Source organism: Mustela lutreola, chromosome 13 (genome assembly GCF_030435805.1).
Source record: "Mustela lutreola isolate mMusLut2 chromosome 13, mMusLut2.pri, whole genome shotgun sequence".
Classification (NCBI taxonomy): domain Eukaryota; kingdom Metazoa; phylum Chordata; class Mammalia; order Carnivora; family Mustelidae; genus Mustela; species Mustela lutreola.
This window is the reverse complement of record NC_081302.1, coordinates 60,221,389-60,245,416: the sequence shown is the minus strand read 5'-3', so window position 1 is coordinate 60,245,416 and position 24,028 is coordinate 60,221,389. Positions and strand designations below refer to the sequence as shown.

The 24,028-nt window shown below is 45.7% G+C and overlaps 1 protein-coding gene across 1 annotated transcript in view; it reads right to left on the bottom strand.

Annotated features, from left to right (window-relative positions):
* LOC131813910 (cysteinyl leukotriene receptor 2-like) overlaps positions 1-13,584 on the bottom strand; it is a 29,312-nt gene extending 15,728 nt beyond the window's left edge. Inside the window, 1 exon segment of the mRNA XM_059144452.1 lies at positions 13,378-13,584. The gene's annotated coding sequence lies outside the window, so the exon portion shown is untranslated.
* Between the last annotated feature and the right edge of the window lie 10,444 nt (positions 13,585-24,028).

Sequence of the window (24,028 nt, the reverse complement as noted above, 5' to 3'; positions counted from 1 at the left end):
TGGGGACAAAGAGACAAGGCATGAGAAATAAGACTGGTATACGCCCAGCCAGAGGAATTCCCATATTCCCAGGGGTTTCATTACAAATGGCTTTTTTTTTTTTTTTTGTGGGGGGTGGGGGAAGGATGGAGTCTTATCCGTAAGACCATACAGAATCTATTCTAGTCTTAAAGACCCTAACTTTGGAGCCAGGATTCTGATAGAATCTTAGGGAAAGCTCATATCTAACAGACCAGGGAAGAATTTGAAAAAAGTAGAAATGGACCTAAAAATGAGCAATCTTTAGACTTTTTGACCATGAAGACCACAGCTCCTGCCTCAGGACCAACAGGACTTGTGAATTGCTATGAGAATGGCAGCGGGGCTGGGGGTGGTGGGGGGCGCCTGAGTGGCTCAGTGGGTTAAAGCCTCTGCCTTTGGCTTGGGTCATAATACTGGGGTTCTGGGATCGAACCCTGCATCGGGCTCTCTGCTCAGCGGGGAGACTGCTTCCCCCTCTCTGCCTGCCTCTCTGCCTACTTGTGATCTCTGTCTGTCAAATAAATAAATAAAATCTTAAAAAGAAAAAAAAAATGGCAGCTGGGGAAGGTTTGGGAGCAGCCTGCCCTCCTCCCTGACTAGGGTGTGGCAAGCATTCAGAGACACTGTCAGCTACGTATGCTAAAAAAAGTCCCTCATCATAGGCAGGGCATGGAATCTAGCAGGTGTGACCACAGACAAGAGGTCATCAAAAAAGATGGTAACAGGTGTTCCCACCAGGAAGTTGAGGGGTGTGAGGGAACCAAAGCCAGACCCTAGCAATAGGGACTGTGCGTCCACAGGTGTACTCAACTTCAGTGCTGAGATCTGGCCCTGGGACTTGTCTCAGAACCTGAAGACTGAGGCATTCAGACACACCGACAGACACGTGCCCCAGGGAGCAGAGAGCGATAAGCATTATGCAACCGGAGGCTGTGAAATTGAGATAAACTGGTGAAGAATCGAGAATCTTCTGGAGAATAAAGGTCAGTGCCCCAGGCATCATCTTTACGAAGAATTCATGATCAGATTTTTCTAAGCCATCAGCACCAAGACAGGAGAGCTATAGACCTGCCTGCCAGCAGCCTCCCAGGTTACCACTAGGTGACGTTCTGGGTCCTCTGTTTGGCCACTGTCTCTGGAACTTCTAACTCCCACAGTGAAAATACTTTCCTCAAGTTAACATCAGGCCCTTGGTTGTCTGATTTTGTCAGCTACCCTCACTGCTCTCACTTCAAGATACCCGCCTTTGCCAGACCTGCCTGAGGGTTCTGGGAAAGCTCACGTCCTCCATCAGTGACAAATATGCAGCATTCAAAATAAGCAGCAGACAGCCCGTATTGTGTTTACTCTGTGGTCCGCACTCCGCAGAGCTCCTTCTGTGTGTTAACTCAGGTAGTCCCCAGATATCCCTAGATAGTCTGAATTGGTTATTTTATAGATGAGGAAAATTAAAGTGCAAAGATATGGAATAGCTTGTGTGCCCTAGTTCACTTGTCGCTTACTGGTGGGATGGGGCTTAAACCCCGCTCCCAGCTCTCTGTCACAAAGCTCTTCTGCCTCTCTCTGCACCACAAATACTGGGTCCTGTGTACCTGACAAGGAAGAAAATACAACCTTAGAGCTGAAGGACCCGCCAGAATGGTGAATAAACCAGAAACGTAGTAGACAAAGCCAGGTGAAAACGGCCATCAGAATGAAATGCTGTAGGGAACAGCCTTGGGGAACAAGAGTGTTTTTAAGGTACTAAGGGGAAAGGCTGGCTAAGGAGAGGGGCCAGGGGTTCCAGACAGAGGACCAGGCTGTGTGAAGACTGGTTGCTGTGAGCGCAGGGCAAGTCTGGGGAACGGCAAATGATAACAACCTAGGGGAAGCATGAAAGGGAGGATGAGTTGGGCAGAGGGTGGTTTGAGAGTGACCTACATCCACACAAAGGAGTTGGGGTTTTATTTTGGGGGCCATACGAGCCACTGAATTGCAGAAAGCAGATGCGTATTTTTAGAAGGGTGATATTGGCAGCAGGTGGAGGACAGCTGGGAAGGAGGCAAGCCTAGGTTCAGAAAGACTGCAAGGGATTGTCTGGGGCAGAGGGGGTGGACATCTGGATGGGACTGAGAGACATGAAGAAACATGAGAGGTGGCCAGAGTTGAGGATGGACCAGTTATGGAATGTCAAGGAAAGTGGGGGCGGGGAGGGGAATCTTCTCAGGTCTTTGCTGGGAGAAGGGTGCCTTCCACTAATAAAAAGGACATAAGAAGATGCTGTTTTATAAATTGAAAAAATTAAAAAAAAAAAAAAAAAGAAGATGCTGTTTTCGGGTTGGGGCAGGGGAGGGGTGGAGAGGATCAGTTCAACTAGGGACATTTTGAATATGAGGCTTTTGTGACACATGTAAATGAACTGTCCCCTTGCGTCTAGAGCTGGGGTGGAGGGGTTAAGAGAGCTTGCTGAGTTTGTGGTTCATCAGCACTTATGGTGACTAAAGCCAGAAAAGCTGAATGACCTCCCACAGGGGCATGAGAACAGAGAAGGAAAGAGGCCCAGAGATAAGACCTTGGGGTGAGGGGTGGGGGTGGGGGAATCACCAATTAAGAGCCAGGCAGAGAACAGGAGCCTAGAAAGATGGCTGAGAAAGGTTGGCCTCAAACCCAAACCAAAAGAGATGAATCAAGAATGCAGTGTCAAGGAGACCAGGAGAAAGACTGGTGGAAGGAGCAGGAGGTCGGTGGGAATTAAAAGTCTCAGGTGACTCGGCAATAAGAAGTTTTCAGTGACCAGAGGGGTCGGGTGAAAGCCCAAGGCCAGGGGCAGCAGTGACTGCTGAGCTGGGAGAGGAACCTTTCCAATTCTGCGGCTGTGAAGGGCATGTTGCTGGAGGAACATTCTGAGTCTGGGAGGGAAGCTGCAAGTATTCTCTTCTCTGGAGACACTTTGACTATGACCCTTAGCTACACTCCCTCCTGTGACTTGGGTCTCCTCTTCTCTTCATTTCTCCTTCTCTCTTCCAGCTTCATCCACCTGAACCTGAAGGCTAGCGGGCCCAAGCAACTCCCAACCTTCCCGCTTTTCCAGCTGCATAACTCTTCTCTCTGCCCTTCGGCTTCCTCACCCTCAAAGTGAGGCTAAACAAGAAAGCCTGTAGGGTTGTTCTGAGTTGTAAAGGAAAGAATATGCTTACTCCACACAGCGAGTGGTCAACCCAATGCCAGCGTTCTCTTCTACCTAATTCTGCGACCTACTGGAATTTTTGTTTTTGCTTGTCCTCTCACTCTTAAATTCCTGAACTCCAGGCTCACTGTTGTCATTTCTTCTCATCGTCCTCTTTTTTTTTTTTTAAAGATTTTATTTATTCATTTGACAGAGAGAGATCACAGGTAGGTAGAGAGGCTGGCAGAGAGAGAGAGAGAGAGAGAGAGAGAGAGAGAGAGAGAAGCAGGCTCCCCGCTGAGCAGAAAGCCCCATGCGGGACTCGATCCCAGGACCCTGAGATCATGACCTGAGCCGAAGGCAGCGGCTTAACCCACTGAGCCACCCAGGCGCCCCTCATCGTCCTCTTTTTAACTTACAGCAGTAGCTGCCCTGCCCCATCCCCACCACCTCATGAGAGCCACCTGTGCATCACAGGGGACTAGGATAAGGCCATCTGTTTCTATTCAACAGTTGGTTCTATTGCCCTTTCTCTATTGAGAAAGTTCTCTATTGAGAAGTCTATTGCTTCCTTCTCAGCTACTCTAGGATTTGCTCCTCAGGTCTTATCAGTGAAACCTCCATTCTTCTCTTTCTTCTGTGGTCCCGAGTCCTTGTGGTTTTCCATTTTGTGACTGTTCAGCCCTTCTGAATCCACTGTTAGTTCTTCTTTACCCAATTGTGGACCCCACTGAACTCCCACCAGGGTCCTCAGTTCACCTCTCTCTATAAACCCCCAAGAACTCACCCACCATGGAGACCTTACCCCATCTCTGCCCCCGACTCCCCGATGTCGCTTACCTATGAAAATACCATATTTTCATCTTATAATTTTTAAAAAATATTTTATTTATTTATTTGACAGACAGAGATCACAAGTAGGTAGAGAGGCAGGCAGAGAGAGAGGAGGAAGCAGGCTCCCTGCTGAGCAGAGATCCCGATGCAGGGCTCAATCCCAGGACTCTGGGATCATGACCTGAGCCGAAGGCAGAGGCTTTAACCCACTGAGCCACCCAGGCGCCCTCATCTTATAATTTACAAAGACTTTTTTTTTCTCCATTACCTCATTTGCTCCACTTGGCTACCTTTTGAGATAGGCTGAGTTGGCATTTTTATCTCAGTTCTAAAAATAAAGAAAAAGAGCTCTGAGACCTAGAAAATTTAAGTGGTTTTTCCTGAATTCTAACCTAAGCCTTGGTCCAGTATTCCTAGTTGTCTAGAGGATAGTCTTATTTGGAGATTCTGCCTCTACCTCAGATCTTACTTGGGTCTATCCTTCCTCTCAAATCAATCCCACTCAGCTGGTGTTAGGGACTGAACATGAGCCCCTGACATTTACATCGTGAAGCTCCAAACTCCAATGGGACTGTATTTGGAGATAAGAATTTCATGGGGGTGATTAAGGTTAAATGAGGTGATACGGTAGAGTTTTTATCCAATAGGACTAGTGTCCTAGGAGAAGAAACACATTCTGCCATGTGAGAAGACATAGCCAGATGGTGGCCACCTACAAGCCAAGAGGAAAGGTCTCAGAATAAAACCCATCTTATCAGCATCTTGATCTTGGACTTCCAGCCTCTAGAACTGTGAGAAATAAATTTCTGTTCTTTAAACCACTCAGTCTGTGGAATTTCGTTATGGCAGCTGGAGTGGAGCTAGATGGCTGGTGACCATTTGAGGGATGTTTTCTTTCATTTTTCTCTTTCTTTAATATCTCACATCCAATCAGTTGACAGAGTTATCACCATCATTTTTGTATGACATGCCTTGAATTCTATCCCTCCTCTTCATGTCAAAGTCACCACTGTAACCCTGAGTTTTGTTAGCTGATGCCTAGAAACCATTAGCCTCTCCTGACCTGTAAACCACTGCGAGATTAAACCAGTCAAAACATTGCAGACCCGTGGGATTTGATGGTCCAGGTGAATTCTCGGCCCCATCAGACCTCTCCTTCTCCTCCCCACTGATGTCTCTATTCTCCCCCTAAGTTCTCCACAGTGTAAGGTTTCTGCTTTAATAACCACGCTGCTGTTCACTACTCTCCCCTAACAATAATGCTCTTCGTTTTCTCCAACAACTTTAGTTAAAAACTTCGATTTGAGCCCCCAGAGCTACTGCATACTGTAGAGTGGCAAATAGGACATTCTTTTTATATCTCACAGAAATATTCAGAGGAGGGAGTTGGGCTAAGGTCATGGAGCCAGATCTGGCGTTTACCAGCTCGGGGATTCTTTGCAAGTGATGTAACTTCTCTGCGCCTCTCTTTCCTTGTCTGTAAACGGCACAATGAGTGTGACGTATTTCACACTGTCTGAGCCCTCTACGATGTTAACTATTATGATTAAACTTCAAAATTGGGGTCTAGAGAAATGATTTAAAAGGTGACAAGGCTTTCAGGGCATTAGTAGAAATATAAAAGCAAGGCTGAGAGATGATTTGATTCAAAAAAAATAAATAAATATGGTGTCTGTGCTGCGGGAAAACAGCAGAGAGCGGCGGGTGTGGGCAGAGATCCCAGGTGTGAGCGCCGGCTCTTTCACTCACAAGGGTTGTGATCTTGGGCAAGTCACTTCATGCCCTTGAGCCTCCACTCCCCCATTAAAATGGGGGCAGGGATGATACTAGTCGCTCCCTCACAGGGCTGCTGTAAGGATGATGGGCGATGACACATGAATGGCACGCAGACCAGGGCTGGGATGAGAGATAGCACCGTGTGGGAGTCGTTGTTGCTTCGAAGGATCACAGACTGAGAGCCCCTGAAATTGGGCGGAGAGGATGCAATCCTCTGGATCAGAAGATTCTGCATGTTTGACCCTCGAAACCCCAAAGGCCCCAGAATGCTGAACTGACACATCCCCCCAAACAGGAAAGTATCATCGAGCGCTGATTCTGGGAATGCGAGACTGCTAGCCTAGCCCTTTCTTGAAACTGGCCCCAAATGCTATGGCAGACACGTAAAGCTTCGTACACTTTCTTGCCTCCTCAGAACAGTCTTGTACTTTCCAATTTTTTCCCAAAGGGATCAAGTAAATTAAGTTTTAGAGACCAAAACAGAACTGAGAACAAAAAGAGCTGCGATTACGACATCTTTTGAATGAAGCGCTGAGCTGGTCCCCAGGCCTCCAGAATAAATGGGGGACGGGGAGGAGGAGTGACCCACACAGGGCCCCGTTCCCTTGGAGTCAGCACGCTGGAGCATTCTGCTGCTCCCATCCTTGCTTGGCCCTGTCTCTCCGGAAGTGCCTCAGAGTGCCCCACAGCGCAAGCCACTTCCCGAAGCACCAGGCTACGCCGCTTTGCCTTCCAAAAGCCACTCACTTCCCCAGGCCTCATAGCCCAGAAGTCAACACTTTGGCCCCGATCTGCTGCTGTAAACCAGTAAATGCTGAATAGTATTTATGGCTCTGCAATTCCCTGAAGAGGAAATTCTCTAATTCGTTTTCTCTCTACTGCAGAAAGTCTCTTTAACAGCTCTGGGGCCAGAGGGATTTTTCAGCCGGAGTCCTAGGACTTGGTAACTCACCCTGAAGGGAGTTTCTGCTTCGTGGCCAATGCAGAGTTTCACTGTCTAGTTTCCATCCTCCAGTTAGGACTCCGCGTTTGGAAGCCGCAAAGCTCACAGAGCCCTGTCCTCCCAGATTCCACCGACCTGTGCCTGGCTCGCCCTGGAGCTCGGCAGCCCCAAAATTCAACGTGTGGTTGTTCATAGCATTGCTGCCGGCTTCTGGAGTAGCTTGAAACCCCTGAGCTTGAACCCCGGATCTGGCCCATTTCCCATCTAGGGGAAGACCTGAGCAAGCCCTTACCGCGAGGGTGGGAAGGCTTTCACCAGCATTCATTGCCATAGGGCCAAAGAGGATCTCTGTGGGCTCCCCAGTGCGCTGAGCACATTCTCCCCTGTAATCGTCTGATGCAAGTGGTTTCTTTTGTAACCAGACTTTCCAGCCCCCATCGCCATCTCTCCTCAGATCCTTCAGCCGACCGCCAGGATTGGCAAGGAGGAGACAGCCCATCAGTCCATCTCCCTGACCCACCTGCTGACTAAATTCCAGGATGTCCCGAGAAAGTTCAGAAACCCCAAGAATAAATTCTGCATTTCGTTAATTTGGTTTCTTGTTTTATCTCTAAAGACCAGATCCCTTATTGCATTAAGTTTGCTAATTAGAACATTTTCTTAAAGTCACAGCAGCTGGGTTGTCAGCTTTCCGGTGATTTTGTCCAGCTGCTGATCCCCATGAGCCCCTCAGTTTACACCTGCCTTTCTCGAGTTCTAGCACTTTTCCCAACTCCTGGGAGCTCAAGGAAGCCACCAGGGCCTTCCTGGCCTGGGCTCTGCCTAAAGTTGGGCCTTCTTGAAATATTGACAGTTGAGCCCAGTTTGGGGATGGGACTGGACACGCAGCACCGACTTCTTCCCCCAAAAGGAGAACTTAGCTCAGACCCCAGAATGCGTAGTAAAATGACATCCACCACCACAAATGCACATGTACAGATGGAAGAAGAGGCACCTTGAGAACATGTTTATTGCCAGAGCCGCCGTTAGGGCAAAGATCTGCAGGGATGAAAAGTGGCTTTTCAAAAGCATCAGAGGTCAGGTATCAGCATCAGATTTATGGGTTAGCAATATTTGCCTTCTTTCTACCCTTTGCTAACAAGTTTTTCTCCACTGTTGGCTTGTTTGCTTTTCTCCTCTTGTTTGTTCATTCTCCCTGTGAAGCTTCTTTCTGGATAATTTTTCTGTGCAAAAAGGTGCTGATGGATTTGGGGCATATTTGGGGATAAATGCCCCCTTAAAATTGGGCTTTTTTCCACAATTTCATCCTTTCTTGTGTATCTTGAGGGTACAAATGCTTCCAAAGAACAATTTACCCTCAGGGGAAGAAGCAGGCGCTGAACCTTAGTAGAAGGTCGGCATCCATGCACGTGAGGGATCTCTCTTCTGCCCCCAAGAGTCAGATGCACGGCATTATCTCTGACATCCTACTTCCCACCTCTGTCTTCTTAATCTCCTTGTTTCATTCTCTAATGTTCTCCAAATCGAGCTTTTCTTCCAATTTCTTCCTAACCAGCAACACTCGGCCACAACAACAAACAAAGACAAGCTGAACGCAGGGAACTGAGAGAGTAAAGACTGCTCTGAGCTCCTTAAAGATATGGCTTCATTTTCTTTAGGCATTATTTTGACTAAATGCTGTCTTTTCTCTGGCTCTTATCACTTTTCAGCTCTTGTTTGTTAATGAAACATATGAACCCATGACACTGATTATGGATTTAATTTTATAAAACCATCTCAATGATTTTTTTTTTTTTTTTTGTCCCCTAGTGTTCTTCACCGGTGTATCTGGGAAGACCGACCATATCTGGGACTAACCCAGTCTCTGACCTCAGGAAGGCCGCAGGGCCACTCTGTGTCTGCCTCCGATCTCCTCCAGTCTTCTCATTGCAAAGACAGAATAAAGATGGAAGGTCAGCAAGTATCATCTCAGAAGCCATCACGCAACACAGTCCAATAAGTTCCTAGGAACTGCCAGCATCAGGACTATCCTTGTTCACAATCAAAGTGACAAAGTTTAATCAAATTAAAACTGTCTCTCTCTCTTCCCTCCTACCAAGGCACTTCATATTCTGCCATTAAATTCAAATTATAGAGCCAAGAAATTATTTACAGAGGTCACTTATTAAGCACCCCTTGTTTCCTGAAATGATACAGAGACATCGTGATATCATAGAAAATCTGTACATCACAACAGGAGCCAAATCCTAGCTCTACCCCCTTGCTAACTGCATGGTCATTAGCAAGTACTCAACTTCTGGGACTTCTCCAGAAGACAAAGGAGGCGACACAGGCAGAAGCCTCCAGCACAGCCGCACTGAGCCTGGCACTCACACACGGTCCATGCGTTAGCATGCTAGATGCCACCCTGTCTGTTGCCGTGGGAAGCAGAGCCTGAGAACTTCTGGGTATGCCAGCTCTAGGACACCTGCCTAGGAGAGTAAGAAACAAAAGGAGAAGGAGAGAATGTTTCAGTATCTCTGGAAAAATGGAAAGCCAGGGGAATTGTCCTGAATGGTGCCCTAGGAAGCAGCAAGTAGCATGGGCCTGTGAGCATCTGTAACATAAAGAGGAGAGAGTACGGAACAAAAGCAAACCAAGGGCTTTCCTCCTTCCCCGGGGCAGACCTGGCCTCATTACCCGCCCATCTCCACCCGCACCTCTCTCTTCTGTCCCAGGGACCAGATGATGGTGGGCCCAGTACAGGTTGTCGTCTTCCACCTGCACAAAGGACACACAGTCTCCTGTTTCACTCCAGCTATGCTCAGCCCATTCTCTACACGGTGGCTAGAGTGACCTTTCCAAAATGCATACCTGACCATATGACTTCTGCTTAAAACCCACTATCACATCAGAATGAAGTTCAACTCCAAGAATATCACAATGTGGACTTGTCAACCAGCATATTCTCTCCCCACAACTTGCCTCACTAAAACCCATTCTAGCTTCACGGAACTTATTTCAATGCCCTAAACACACCTGGCTCTCTCTTGCTTATTCACTCTGAGCTCCAGCTCCTCTGGCCATCTCTGACCCAACCTCAGATTTCTTTCTAGACATCACTTCTTCCAGAAAAAGACTTCTCTGACCCCTCCACGTCTTGGCCGGCTGCTGCCCCAGCCCCACCTGGCCCCGCAGGGCCATGGGCTTCCTGTCCCAGCACTTCCTCCTCAGAGCCACCATAGTTCCTGTGTATCCTCACCCCCCAGGCTGTTCACCACTGATGGCAGGCATGGGGTCTCACCGGTCTACTACTGTATCCTCAGGCTCTGGCACAGCTTGTGGCCCATAAATGTGCTCCAGTGAATCATCCCTGAGTGAGCTACGGATGGTATTATTCACCTCCCCCATTTTATCTCTCACAATAAATATCTTCCGAGGGAGAAAAAAAATGCCCAGTAGTCTTTTGTAGCAAAATGATGTTTGCATATTTTCCCTCACACACTTACTGTTTCTAAAAGTCAAATATAGGTTCTAGGGACAAGAATACGGAATCAATGGTACTGAGGGTAATGGGGTGTCGACAGAAAGGACCCAAGTGGTACTCTGTGCTGAACACTGTAGAAAGGGACACTATTGATATATCTGAAGGTTGACGGTTGTTTTTCTCACTCTGTGCCAAATGAGTTCCTGGTAGGGATTTGTCTGCTACGAGTTAACAAGGAAAACTGCCTTCAATTCTCTCAGAGAATTTATAAGAGAATAAAATTATTGTCATGGTAAAACACAAAATAAAAAGAAACTGACTTCCTTTAAAGAATCTGCGATGCCCCCACGTCCCCTGCAGACAATCCCATCTCCTATCCTGGAGTCGCAAACAAGGTAAAATGCTATCTCCACTGCCTCAGAGGAGGACCCTTGTGTGGGACTCAGTTTTTCTTTAGTGATAAAAAAAAATTCTTATTTCTACAACGCACAATAAAGGTATGTGGACTGGATCCTTTTAAATTCTTCCAGCTTAACCTTGAAGCCTCTAGAGCAAAGAGGCTCTGCTCTCCGCTCTTCCCGCTTTCCCTCCACTTCTTCTTCTCTCCGTCCCGTCCCTGGCCTGTCCTCCCTCCCTTCTCCTCTTCTCTTCCTTCTTGTTCTCCTTCAAATCGGCTCCCCCCTTTCCTCAAAACCTCTCTTCAAAACACTAGCGATTCAAAAAGCTTCCTTTCCTGACCCTCTCTTCCTAAGGACGCTTCCACCTTTGGGATTCTTTGGTTCCAACTCACTACTCCAGGTTCCATTACTTGCTTTGTGAGACGCATCAGCCCACACCACCACCAAGTCATCAGTCCAATGGGAGAAGTTTTCCTTCAAATATGGCCAGACATTGCACCATCTTCTCCACGGAGGAGTTAATATAAAAAAGTTAATAGGTTCAACAGAGATAAACATAAGCTGTTATCTAACTTGCACATTGATCGGTGACTTAGTTTATTTATACCTTTCCATCTATTCTTTCTTTCTTTTTTTTTTTTTAAGATTTTATTTATTTATTTGACAGAGAGATCACAAGTAGGCCAAGAGGCAGGCAGAGAGAGAAAGGGGGAAGCAGGCTCCCTGCTGAGCAGAGAGCCTGATGCGGGGCTCGATCCCAGGACCCTGGGATCATGATCTGAGCCGAAGGCAGAGGCTTTAACCCACTGAGCCACCCAGGCACCCCCTTTCCATCTATTCTGAGTGGAGCCCATGTGCTAGGTTGCCTGCAAGGACTCCATCCTCAAGCATTCTTGGTCAGCAGAGGAACCAAGACCTGCACATAAGGAACTCCGGGACAAGGAAGGCAGTGGTCAGTGCCCCGAGAAAAATCACAGACACAGGGCTGGAGGTTCTGATAATTTGATAAGGCGCTATGACAAAGCTGAGCAACCCAGAATGCTTGCCTTTCTCTGCAGCATCCCACTTGTATTAAGGAGAGCCCCCTGGGTAACAGTATGGGCCCTTGCTTGGCTTTTATCTTCCAGGCTTAATCCTGGGAAGATTAGTGTGCCTCAGATGTCTGGTGTGTAAGACAAACTTGGAAAATGGGAGTCCCTGAGTCTGGAATACGTATGAGATACTGAAAATGCCCAAAGTGATCCTGACATATCACAATGAGCACGTTGCAAAAAGATGTTATTTTCTTCCAGAACAGGTGTTGTTTATGTTGTGTTGTATCCCTTAAGACCCCAGGCCGGTAGGAAGTCAGAATACTAACAGATGCTGGGCATAATTTTGATTCATTTGGAGCATTCTGGAGCCCCAGCCTCTCTAACTTTTAACCAATGGACTGGAAACAAATCCATCTCTTTAAAGCATTAGTAAATTGGAATTCATAAGTAGATTCTCATCACAAGGGTTTATGTGGTTAAGGTGGATGATAGAAATTTCTAGAGGTTTGGGGGTGCCTGGGTGGCTCAATCAATTAAGCATCTGTCTCCCTTCAGCTCAGGTCATGACCCCGGGGTCCTGGGACGGAGCCTTGGGGTCCTGGGATAGAGCCCTGTGATGCACTCCCTGTTCAGCCAAGAGTCTGCCTCTCCCCCTGCCTCCTGTGCGCACGTATGCTCTCTCTCTCTCTCACTTTCTCTCTCTCAAATAAATAAACAAAGTCTTTAAAAATATTTCTAGAGGTTTCGTTCATTTTAGGTTTCCCACAAATTACTTCTGCATTATTAATACAGTATTCAAAGAGAGACTTGGGTGGCGTGCCTGAAATTGTACCTCTCCTTCCCTTAATATGTATTGATCTCAGATATGTGACAGAGACAGGAAAATATTTGAAATGACCTAGGTATAAATGACAGGTCTCATAATGCCGGCCACCCATTAGAATGACCTGAGAAATTTTTAAAAAACAAACAAACAAACAAACAAACAAACAAAACCAGAACAAAAACTACTACAGATGATTGGCTTATCGCCAATCAATTATTCTAGGGATACTTTTTAAATTCCTCAGAATCAGGTGATTCTGGCTGAATGTGTAGCTAAACCAGATTCAGGGTCCAAAGGGGTGATAAACAGATAAACACATACAGTCTCAAACATGCCTTACCTCTCATTTAACCCCCGGGGTAAGCCACTGACACATTCTCAAATTTAACCTCCTCTCTCCGCCGGTCAAAAAAAAAAAAAACCTCCTGTCCTCCGAATGGGAAAAAATACATTTTTTAAAATAAAATAGCCCAGTCTATGAAAGACAGGAAAGGTGCTATCTGGTCAAAATCAGGGGAATCCTTGAGTGAGGTGTGGCAAGTCTCAATGCAACAGTACCCAGCAATTTAAAATTATGATTATGAAGAATTTACAGCAATGCAGAAACAGTTCATGCTCTAAGGGGGAAAAAAATGAGCATCAAGTAATCCATGCTGTATGGACACAACTGTGGAAATCATCCTGAAATTATATGCAGACATGCAAAAAAAGAATGGAAAGAAATACCGCCCAGATGTCAATAAAGACTAGCTCAGTGGTGGTTTTACTTTCTTCTCCTTATTTGTACTTTCCCAGTATCTTTTAATCGGCTATGTATATGGTAGGAAAAAAAATTTACAATGGAACAAAATTAATGTACTTTTCAGAAAGCATGCTATCAGCAACTTCTAATACTCAGTAACAAATTAACAAAACAAAGATTAAAAATGCTCACCCGAAGGTTCCTGTGTTCCCGCTGTCTTCTCTCTGTCTCCTCTACTCCTCCTGCTTTCCTCCTCCAAGTAATTCGGCTTGCTGACTTAAAAGTGAAAACAGCAAATTTATTTTATAAAAATTTCAGCTAACATCTAGAGAATAAGGAACTTGGGTCAGCTGGTCTCTCAGGGCTTTATAGCACTTGGTGTGGGGGTTGGTCTGGCTTCCTTCTTAAGAAGGGGAATTCTTCCAGTTAGAGACTACACATCTAAAAGGAAGAAGCCTGGATTAACCCTGTCGCCCTGATGCCTGTTTTTATTAGCATCTTTCATAATAGATCAAGGGAATGTGATGGGCTAGACGCAGGGCTGTTAAATAGCTATTAGATCTCCTAAATGTTTTTTGTTTCCATGGCAATAGTAACAGCAAAGCTGCCTTATCCACCTTATAGATACAGCTCTACAGAGCTGTTTAGAGCACTTCCCACCCCTGCTTGCTTTTCCAGCTTACTTGTTCCTGGGCAGAGGCCTTCCTCCATTCTGCTGCAAATCCTCTGTTGGAGGTCACCCATAACCTCACTGCTCACGTAAAAGGTCCTTGCTTAGTCTTCATCTTCCTTCCCAAGCTCATTGTTCAATTACGGTCACTTTCTTGAAACTTTCTCTGTTTTGTTTCTCTGACTCTTCTCATTCTTTTTGTACCCCTTGGGCTGCTGCTTCTTACCTTCCTTATGTTTTTCTTCTACTCCTTTTCTAAAGGTGAGTTTGCCCCAGAAGCCTGTCTTCTCACCTCTTCCTACCATCTTCTCTTGCTTTTATTTATATTGTCCGCTTCCATGGATACATTTAACATGGCCCCTCCCAAGCATACACTCCCCCATCTACCCCATCTAATCAAATGGCACCACAGTGATTCAGCCAGTCATTCTATCTGCAAGCCTAGAAGTCATTCTTTTTTTTTTTTTTTTTTAAGATTTTATTTATTTATTTGACAGAGAGAAATTACAAGTATACTGAGAGGCAGGCACAGAGAGAGAGAGAAGGAAGCAGGCTCCCCGCTGAGCAGAGAGCCTGACGTGGGACTCGATCCCAGGACCCTGAGATCATGACCCGAGCCGAAGGCAGCGACTTAACCCACTGAACCACCCAGGCGCCCCAAGCCTAGAAGTCATTCTTAATTCGTTTCTTTCTCCCACAACCAATATCCAAACCAACCAACTCTATTTATTCTACCTGCAAAATGTGTCCTAAATCCTAAAGAGAAATGCATAAGAGAATTTCTCTTATGCTAAGAGAAATAAATTACAAGATTTAATCCCCTTTAAAATCTTCTTCATCATGTCTTGGACAGAATGTTGCAGTAACATTAAGCAAGAACTAAGAGACATCCAAATTGGAAAGAAAGAAGGAAAACTATGTCTGTTTACAGATGATGTAATCTTTTATGTAGAAAACCCTAAAGATTCCACACACACAAAAAAACTGTTGGAACTAATAAACAAATTCATCAGTTGCAGGATACAAAATTAACACACAAAAATCAGTTGCATCTCTATATACTAACAATGGACAATTCGAAAGGAAATTTTAAACAGTTCTAATTACAATAACATCAAGAAGAATAAGTAAAAACAAGACTTGGGAATTAGCTAAGGAGATGAAAGACTTATACACTGAAAACTACAAAACATTGCTGAAAGTAATTAAAGAAGACATAAAAAAATGGAAAGATATTCCATGTTCACGGTTTGGAAGATTTAATATTATTAAGACATCAATACTACCCAAATCAATCTACAAATGCAATACAATCTCTTTCAAAATCATAATGATGTTTTTCTCAGACATAGAAAAGTCTAATCTTAAAATTTATATGAAATCTAAAGGGACTCCCAAATAGTCAAAACAGTCTTGAAAAAGAACAAAGTTAGAGGAACGTTACTTCCTGATTTCAAAACTTACTACAACACACAGTAATCAAAACAATATAATCTTGGCATAGAGTTAGATAGATAGACTAATGAAGTAGAGAACCCAGAAATAAACTCTCACATATATGTTCTAATAACTTTTGATGAGGGTGCCAAAACTATTTATGGGAAAAGGAACGTTTTGAACAAATAGTTCTGGGAAAACTGGATATCCACATGCAAATGATTGAAGCTGGACCCTTACCTATTACCATACACAAGAAAATTATAAAATGGATCAAAGACATAAACATAAGAGCTAAAACTATCAAAAAAAGAAAATATAGGGGGACGCTTCATGGATTTTGTGACGATTTGTTGAATATGACACAGGTTTTAAAAGAAAAAATAGGCAAATTTGATTTCATCAAAACTATAAACTTTTGGGCATCAAAGGACACATAAACAGAGTAAAAAGGCAATTCACAAAATGGTAGAGAATATTTGCAAAACACATATCTGATAAGGGATTAATATCCAGAGTAAAAACAGAACTCCCAAAACTCAACAACAACAAAAACTAACAGCCCAATTTAAAAATAAGCAAAGGACTTGAATAGAAATTTCTCCAAAGAAAATATAGAAATGGCCAATAAGCACATAAAAAGATACACATCACTAATCATTACAGAAATGCAAGTCAAAACCACAGTAAGATACCACCTCCTACCCATTAAGAGGACCATTACCAAAAAAGAAAAAGAAAAAGAAAATAACAAGTGTTGACAAGGATGTGAAGAAATTGGACTCTTGTGCATCACTGGTAGGATGTGTGTGGTTTCTCAAAAAAACTTTTAAATAGAAGTACACCCCATAAGGTCGGGTAATTCCACTTCTGAGTATATACCCCCCAAAGAATTGAGGCATCTACTGCATACCCAGGAACATTTGAAGAGCTATTTGTACATTCATGTTCATAGTAGCGTTATTCACAATAACCAAAAGGTGGAAGCAACCCAAGTGTCCATTGATGGGTGAATGGATAAACAGAATATACTATATACATACCATGGAATATTATTCATTAGTAAAAGGAAGGAAATTCTGCTCCCTGCTCAGCAGGGAGTCTGCTTCTCCCTCCCTGGCTCATACTCTCTCTTTCTCTCTCACATGTGCGTGCACACACACACACACACACACACACGGGCAAAAATAAATAAATAAATAATCTTTTAAAAAAGGAAGGAAATTCTGGCACATGCTGCAACACAGATGAACCTTGAAGACATTATGTTAACAGAAATAAATCACAAAAAGACAAAAACTGTACGATTGTACTTAGATGAGGTATCTAAAATGTCAAATTTGAGAGCTTGGCCCAGCAAGATGGCACTAACTGCATTGTTGCTCCTGTTCTGCAAGATGCTGACTCTGGCTGGGCTCCCAAGAGGCTCTTCAGCCAGATCAATTATACATTCAAAAGCTACCACATGATAGACCTGACTGGCTGAGAGTTGGGACTGATCTTGGCCACCTCCATCTTCTTGTGGGTCTCTCTCATCAAACAACATGATGAAGATGTTTTAGTTTATCAGAGAAGAAATGGTTGGAATAAACAATTGAAATACTAATGTGATATGCTCCAAATAGTGATTATACCATTTCCTTTGGATCCACCAATGTGCTGGGTCATAAATGTGACATGTGAATGGATGTCAAGTCAGCATTTGTGTTTTGCACCATCAAAATGAAAAAATACAAATACTCTTGTATTCTTAAAAGTAAATAAATTAAAGTTAAAAAAATAAAGTAGTCAAATTCATAGAGACAGGAAGTAGAAGGTGGTTGCCAGCAGCTAAATGAAGGGGGAAATGAGTTATTTAATGGGTACTTAATGAGATTCAGTTTTATAAGATGAAAAAGTTTTGGAGATGGATAGTGATTGCACAACAATGTGAATGGATTTGATGTCACTGAGCAGTACACATAAAAATGGTAAATTTTAGGTTATGCATTACCACATTTTTAAAAATAAGAAATTTTTAAAATAAATTGGAGAAACCTTTAATAAAAGAATGCTAACAACTTACCTAATTGTTTTCCCATTTCCCCTTTTGTTATCCTACCGTCAAGTTTTTTTTTTTTTTTTAAGATTTTATTTATTTATTTGACAGACAGATCACAAGTAGGCAGAGAGAGAGAGGAGGAGGAGGCAGGCTCCCTCACCTATTTCCCCTCCTTATGTTCTCTCTCTCTCACTGTGTCTCTGTCAAATAAATAATTAAAAACGTAAAACACAATTATATAAGGTAACAGTTGTAAATTATCATACTTGTGTTCTCATTTCACAGTGGATGTATATATGTTAACACATTGTTATTACAAGTTTATATGATTGTTTTTGTTCATTGTACCTCAATAGTAAATAATAAACAGGTAAAAAGAAAGCGGGTGATCGGTTATTGTTAAAGATACAAACCTGAAGACCCTCATTCAGGAATTTGGAAAATTTGTGCTTTTAACTGAAGGAATTACAGAGATAGGAGCTTCACAGATGTTATTAAGTAAAACTTAGCTTGCTTTCATTACTTGTGTTTTTCTTCAGAACTTGAACTGTGACTTCCATATACTAAATAATATGAAATGCACCTGTATTTCCTTGTGTCCTTAATCTTGCCAGTAAATAGCTCTTGGTGGAAGGAAGGAAGGAAGGAAGGTATGGTTAAGATGGTGAGATTTATGTTATGTGTGTTTTATCACAGTTAAACATGAGAAAGGAAGAAAGGAAGGGAGGGAGAGAGGAAGAGAGAAAAGGAAGAAAGGGGGGGTGGGGAGGGGGAAGAAAGGAAAAAAAGGAAGGAAGGAAATGAAGGAATAAACCCCAGCAAACTATGAAAGCATGTTATAGCAAAACATCCACCTGAACCAGAGAAAAACAAACTAATGTTCTCCGTATCTCCAAGAATCAAATCAAAGATCAGCTATATCGTTATCAGATCAAACCAGAGGAGCAAGCGTGAAGTCAGGCCATTAGTACCTAAAAGCCCAGACGCTTCTCATGTTTGCAGAACGGCTCATTTGACCCGGCGGCTGGGACGCACACACCCCATGTTTGGAACAGGGAACATTTTTTAATAACACGGTCGAGTTCAGTCACCAATCCCGTTAGAATCCCCAAAGATGGGGCTCGGAAGAACGTTCTCTGCTGTGCAAACAGGGACCGGAACAACCCCAGGCGAGGAAAGACTACAAGCGTCAGTGTGTGCGCTGCTGAGACAGGAAGGGGGAGATTGTGACTCACGCGCTTACCCTGAGGCGCAGGAGGCGCCTTACCAGGTAAGGCCCCCTTACCAGGAGGAGCAAGGAACACCTGTTTCCTTCCCAGGGAAGCCCTCATTTGGGCAAGTTTACCTATAATTCGGAATTATTTGTGGAGTGAGACCATAAAAATCAAAAACAAAATCTAAGCTGCCTGGTCCCATCCGTTTATCAAAACAAATGGTGTCATGATACCCATTTCTGGGGCTCACAGTGAAGTCCATCAGATTGTATAGGAATTTATGAAAAAGGGAAGAACTAAAAATTAATTTATGAGGAGTGCCCAAGTGGCTCAGTCGGTTAAGCATCCAACTCTTGATTCCGGCTCAGGTCATAATCTTGGGGTCCTGGGATCAAGCCCTGCAGAGCCTGCTTCTCCCTCTTTTTAAAACTTTTAAAATCCTTTTAAAAACTAATTTGTGAATCATTTACATGATGCAGTATATAGCAAAAAATAGTTAATGGCTTTTTAAATCGTTTCACAGTTTTTGAGACTCCAATAGAAATTAGTTAAAAAGTACAAGAATTGTGTGAAGACATACAAATGTGTATGACCCAAGTTTATGAACTCAGAGCAACAATTTAACTTTAGATAACTGGGGTTTGTGTGATGTGCCAGTGATATTAATCAGGACCTACAGTCGAATCCTAAAAACAACTGAAGACCGGTAGAGAAATACCTGTGCAGGCTGTTCGCTTTTGTTTAGACCCAACGTGATCAAGTTGGACGGCATTCCAAATCCAGTCATATTATCACAATACCCTATCTGTTGACGGAGAAAAGGAAAAGCTGCTGGATTTGAATCCTTTTACCATGAAAGCATGATTTAAAGAGATCAAATTCTGTGAATCTTGGCTGGTATTGAGGGCGTTTCAGCCAGACGAGGAGTAAGAGACACGGTGATACCGTTCGCAGCCACGCAAGTGGTCCCAGGCTAACCATGAAAATCTCAAATAAGATTTCTGCCCAGCCATTGTAATTAGAAAGCTGATGTTGGGAAGGAAGCCTGCAAACATAGGCTCAAGCTTCTCCTTAGAGATTGCTTTTGAAAAGGAAGAACTTATGTTTCATCTTCCCACCGCAAGAATACAACCTACCAAACGTCACCCCCTGCTGCTGTCCCAGTGAGCCGTGGAAATAGTGTCATCTTCCCCACGTGTGCAGCGAGGTCAAACGTGGGAGCAGGCAGGTCAGTGCATCTCATGCACAGCATGTGGACCCACGAGGGGACCGCAGCACGCATGCAGTAAAACTTAAATTGACCCTGCATCCACCCCCAGGGGAACCTAATTAAAAGCAAGCCTGGGAAACCAGTGCCAGGTAACAAAGCCCAAATACAAGGGTGGGTCAGGCCAGGTGGAGACATTCAAACAGTGGGGGCGCATACTGTCTCCTACCTACCAAGGGGTATGGGACCTGTCCTTGGGGTGCCTTTTGGGCACCCATTCTGACCAAGGTGATAGGCTAATTCAAATAGCTACTATGGGGTGAATTGTAGTTCAGTTGGCCACCCGTGTGTGACCTAGCATGACTGGGCGGCTTTCTCTGCGTGTTGCAATCTCATTCACCACCTGTGTGTGGCCAGGCCCAACCGCTTGGCCTTTGCTCTATAAAAGTCAGTCTGTGAGGCAGGGAGGGGTCGCGCTCTCTGTAAGAGGCGTGGCCCCAGCCGGTAGGTTTGATTCTCGATGCTTGGCCTGAAATCAAGCTTTGCTTGACCTTCGCTTTGTCTCAGTCTTGCTCCTTTAATCACGGACCCATTATTGGGGGACCCAACATTGGGGACCCAACAATATTTCCTCATTTTTTCAAGCAATTGGCGAATGTGACTCAGAGAGTGTTTTTCAAAGCTCATACTCCCCTAGTCATGGAGAAACTGGAAATGCAGATGGTCATCCCAGAGCTCCGGAGCCAGGAGCCCCACGACCTGACATATGCGGGAGTGGGGGCAGGACCGGAACCTTCTAGACTCAAGCCTCCCACCCTCATCCTTAACTCCCTTCTTAGACTCCACATAAGGATTGAAAGAGAGCCCAATATTCCAGTCTCGGCCCCTGTCACATGCTGGGTGTTAAGAGTGGCCTTGGGGACAGAGAAGCTCCCTGAAGGGCTCAGTTGTGCTCATGGAGGAGGACGGCAGCTACAGCAAAGGCCCACCAGGAGCCTGGAGACAAGTGACCCCCCCCCAGAGTCATCCCCAGTGGGGCCAGAGACCCAGGCCCCGTCTCCCTCCAAGGACATCCAGGTACCTCCAGGAGCACTATGCTGTCTGACCTGTGTTTGGGAGATGGTCCCAGCCCCTTCCTGGGAGGATGCTGTATTCACCAGTCACCGCGGCAGCCCTTGCCGCATCCCAGAGCCCGAAGCAGCAGACCAATGCAGCCGCGGTGCGCTGTCCCCGCTGCGTGAACCCCGGGCGTCCTCCCTCCTTCCTTCGGTGTCTCACAGATACTAGAGCAGCCTCCTCCATCCCGAGTCCACAAAACGCTCAATGAAACAAGCTTCAGTGCATACCTGCAGTTCTCCTGGCCCCGTCTTTGCACCCGGGATTGTGCGTTTGGCGAGCTGGCCGGGAGACGATGCCACACGGTGCTGCCTGGTCATTAGCAGCACGTGGCCCGGGGCTGACGCCTCCCTCTGCCACTCACCATGGCTCCTGCTCCAATTCCTGAAGCTCTCAGGGTCTCGGTTTTCTGATCTGATCCATGGAGATTTGAAACTTTGTCCCTCGGAGGGTTGGTGGGAAAGTTTGTAACATTAATACAGGTAACCTGCTTCCAACAGCATGGGGCACTCCAAGCCAGGCTCACAGACTCTCTTCCCGCAGGATTTCCCTCCACAAAGTCCTGACTCAGTTGAGCGGGTTTCTGATTGCCCTGCGTCTCCGCCCACCCCAGGGGCCGCCCCTCGGGGCTCTGACCCATGGACTTCAAAAACTTGTCCACAGTGTGTTCCCCTGGGAGGAAAGCCAGGCGCCTCCTCCCTGCGGAGCCCGAGGTCCAGACCATGAGGGACCTGCCAGGACTCCCAGTCTGCGGTCTAGTCCCACTTGCCCCAACAGGTGCGAGCCCTTCCCTGGGCCCCAAGGTATGTGTACCCAGCTGCCATCCTGTGCCACATGGGGAAGAGGAAAATAAAAAAATTCATCTCCCGTGATGCAGATGCCATCCCTCCCCGGCGGAGCGGTAATCACTCCAGCCGCCACAAAACCACTTCAGCAAAAGAGCGTGCCAATTAATTTTCCCTTATCTGAGGCCAGAATGGATTCCTCCGGGAAACACAAGCCCCGGGTTTGAGGGGGGGTGTGGGATTTCAGGACTCCATTGTCGTCCCTAATCCGCCTCCTCCAATGAGCCTGACTTTCTCATCCCTCCAACAGCATTTCCCGGGAGGCAGTCAGCCCCAGGGCCTCGGGCAGAATCACGGTGGTGTAATTACTCGGCTGCAACACCCCCCCATCCTCTCCCCACCCCCGCCTTGTGGTCATGGCTCCTGGCCACCGCTGCGGGCAGACAGGCCCAGAATGCAAATGGTAAGATTGCTTTCACTAAATCATCTTTTTATGACTGTATAATTTCAGCAGTTAAAACCTGTACTAATATATGCTGTGAAGCAGGCAGAATGTTACACTAATGTATGGCTCTTATTAATTTTTGAAAAACAGGGGTGAAATTTGGATAACCTGCTCTGGCACAGTTAAAAGCTCTGGGAAGAAGAAGAAGAAAAAAAAGAAGCCTGGTAACAGTTTTGATGAATGTAAACTAATTAGCATTCATTGTTTCCTACTGCCTCTTCCCCGCCTGAAAAGTCACCGTGGAGGATGCTAGCCAAGCCTTGAGCCTGTTGAAAGTCCTCTCTTACTTCCGGCTTCTTGGGCTCGTGACCAAGAGAGAAAGAGGGAGTTATCACAATTACAGTGAGAAATGTACCTGTCCATTACTCCCACCAAAAAGGTCATGGTGTTTCAGCTGCCCCAATGGCCTCAGGGCCCTGGGGGGCAGGGAAGCCTCCGGTCTGTTCCCCCCTCCCAGTGATGAGGGAGCAGGAGGCTGGCTGAGGACAAAGCAAAAGCTGGCGCCTTGCACCCCCTCTTCTCTCGCTCCCCTCCATATGTGTGGCATTCCTCAGGCACCCCTGACTGCCATAAAACGATAAATGGTTAACTTGCAGGGATCGCAATCCTGCAGAACAGGAATCTCCCTTGCTCTACAAGATGTCCTAGAGACCTGAACAGGGAGGTTACCTTATCAATAGCACAGATTTCCAGAGGCAAATAACTCTTGGTTCCTGAAGCCCTAATGTCCCCCTCCCACCATAAACTGGAGGAGACTGGGGTAGAAAGGAATGTAACTGATAGCCGGATCATAATGCCCCACCAAGAATCCCCCATTATCTTGATGTTAGTGCCTGACCTAAAGACGACATTGATCAAGCCATAAGGGCAAAGACTCCCCCCCCCCCCCCCGGCACCTTGTAGGCCCTCCCTAACATGTGAGAACTCTGTTGAAACCTCCCATTCCTTCACCACCTCCCCCAACCGTGGGGTATATAACATGCCCACCCTCACAACCCGGGGCAGCAGCTCTTCCTGCCCACGGGTCCTGTCCCCGTGCTTTAATAAACCACCATTTTGCACCAATGACGTCTTAAGAATTCTTTCTTTAGTCGTCGGCTCCGAACCTCCTCACCCCACCGAACCTGACTTAGGTTCTGGGACTTCATCACCAGGACCTCGCCATCCTCCAGGGAACGCTGCTGTGCACAATCTTTTCTTGTGCCATAGGGCAAGGCTCTAAACCGGTAGCTCCTACTTGGTGCTGATACTGAAGGTTGGATACTAAATCTAAGACTAAAATCTGGATAACAGGTGGTTTCACTTAGATCCCAAAGCGAGTCTCACGCCTGTGCTCATCGCCAGAGAGGTCAGACGTCCGTGCCTTAGAGAGGAACAGCTTCCCCATGCACACTGGGATGGCCATGGCTGAATCCGGGTCTTAGTTTGAAAAACAGCTCCTCTGTGTGCGGTGCACGAACCCTGTCCCTCTGAACGGAACCACCTCGAACACGGAGCGCAGACCCTGTGATGGGGAACCCCAGAGGGACTGTCCCTTGTTTCTGTGAAAGAGTGAATGAAGCAAGTCGTGAGCTGGGGTTTTTTGTACTCGTGTGTGCCCTCATGGATGGCCACCCCCCTCGTCTCAGCCTTTCTCAACCCTGTTTTTGAACTTCTAATAGGTGCTGCTCTCCATTCTGAGCTCAGGATAAAAAGCCATCAGTGGCTCCCCATCTGCTAAAAATAAAAGGGTCTATTCTTCTAGGTCTTCCCTGATATGGCTCCAGACCCAGCTATCCTGACACCGTCTCTGCCGTCCTCCGGCATTCACCTTTGGGTCTGCACGACACTTTCGACCCACCGGATTCTGCTGTGCACAGCCCCCGCTA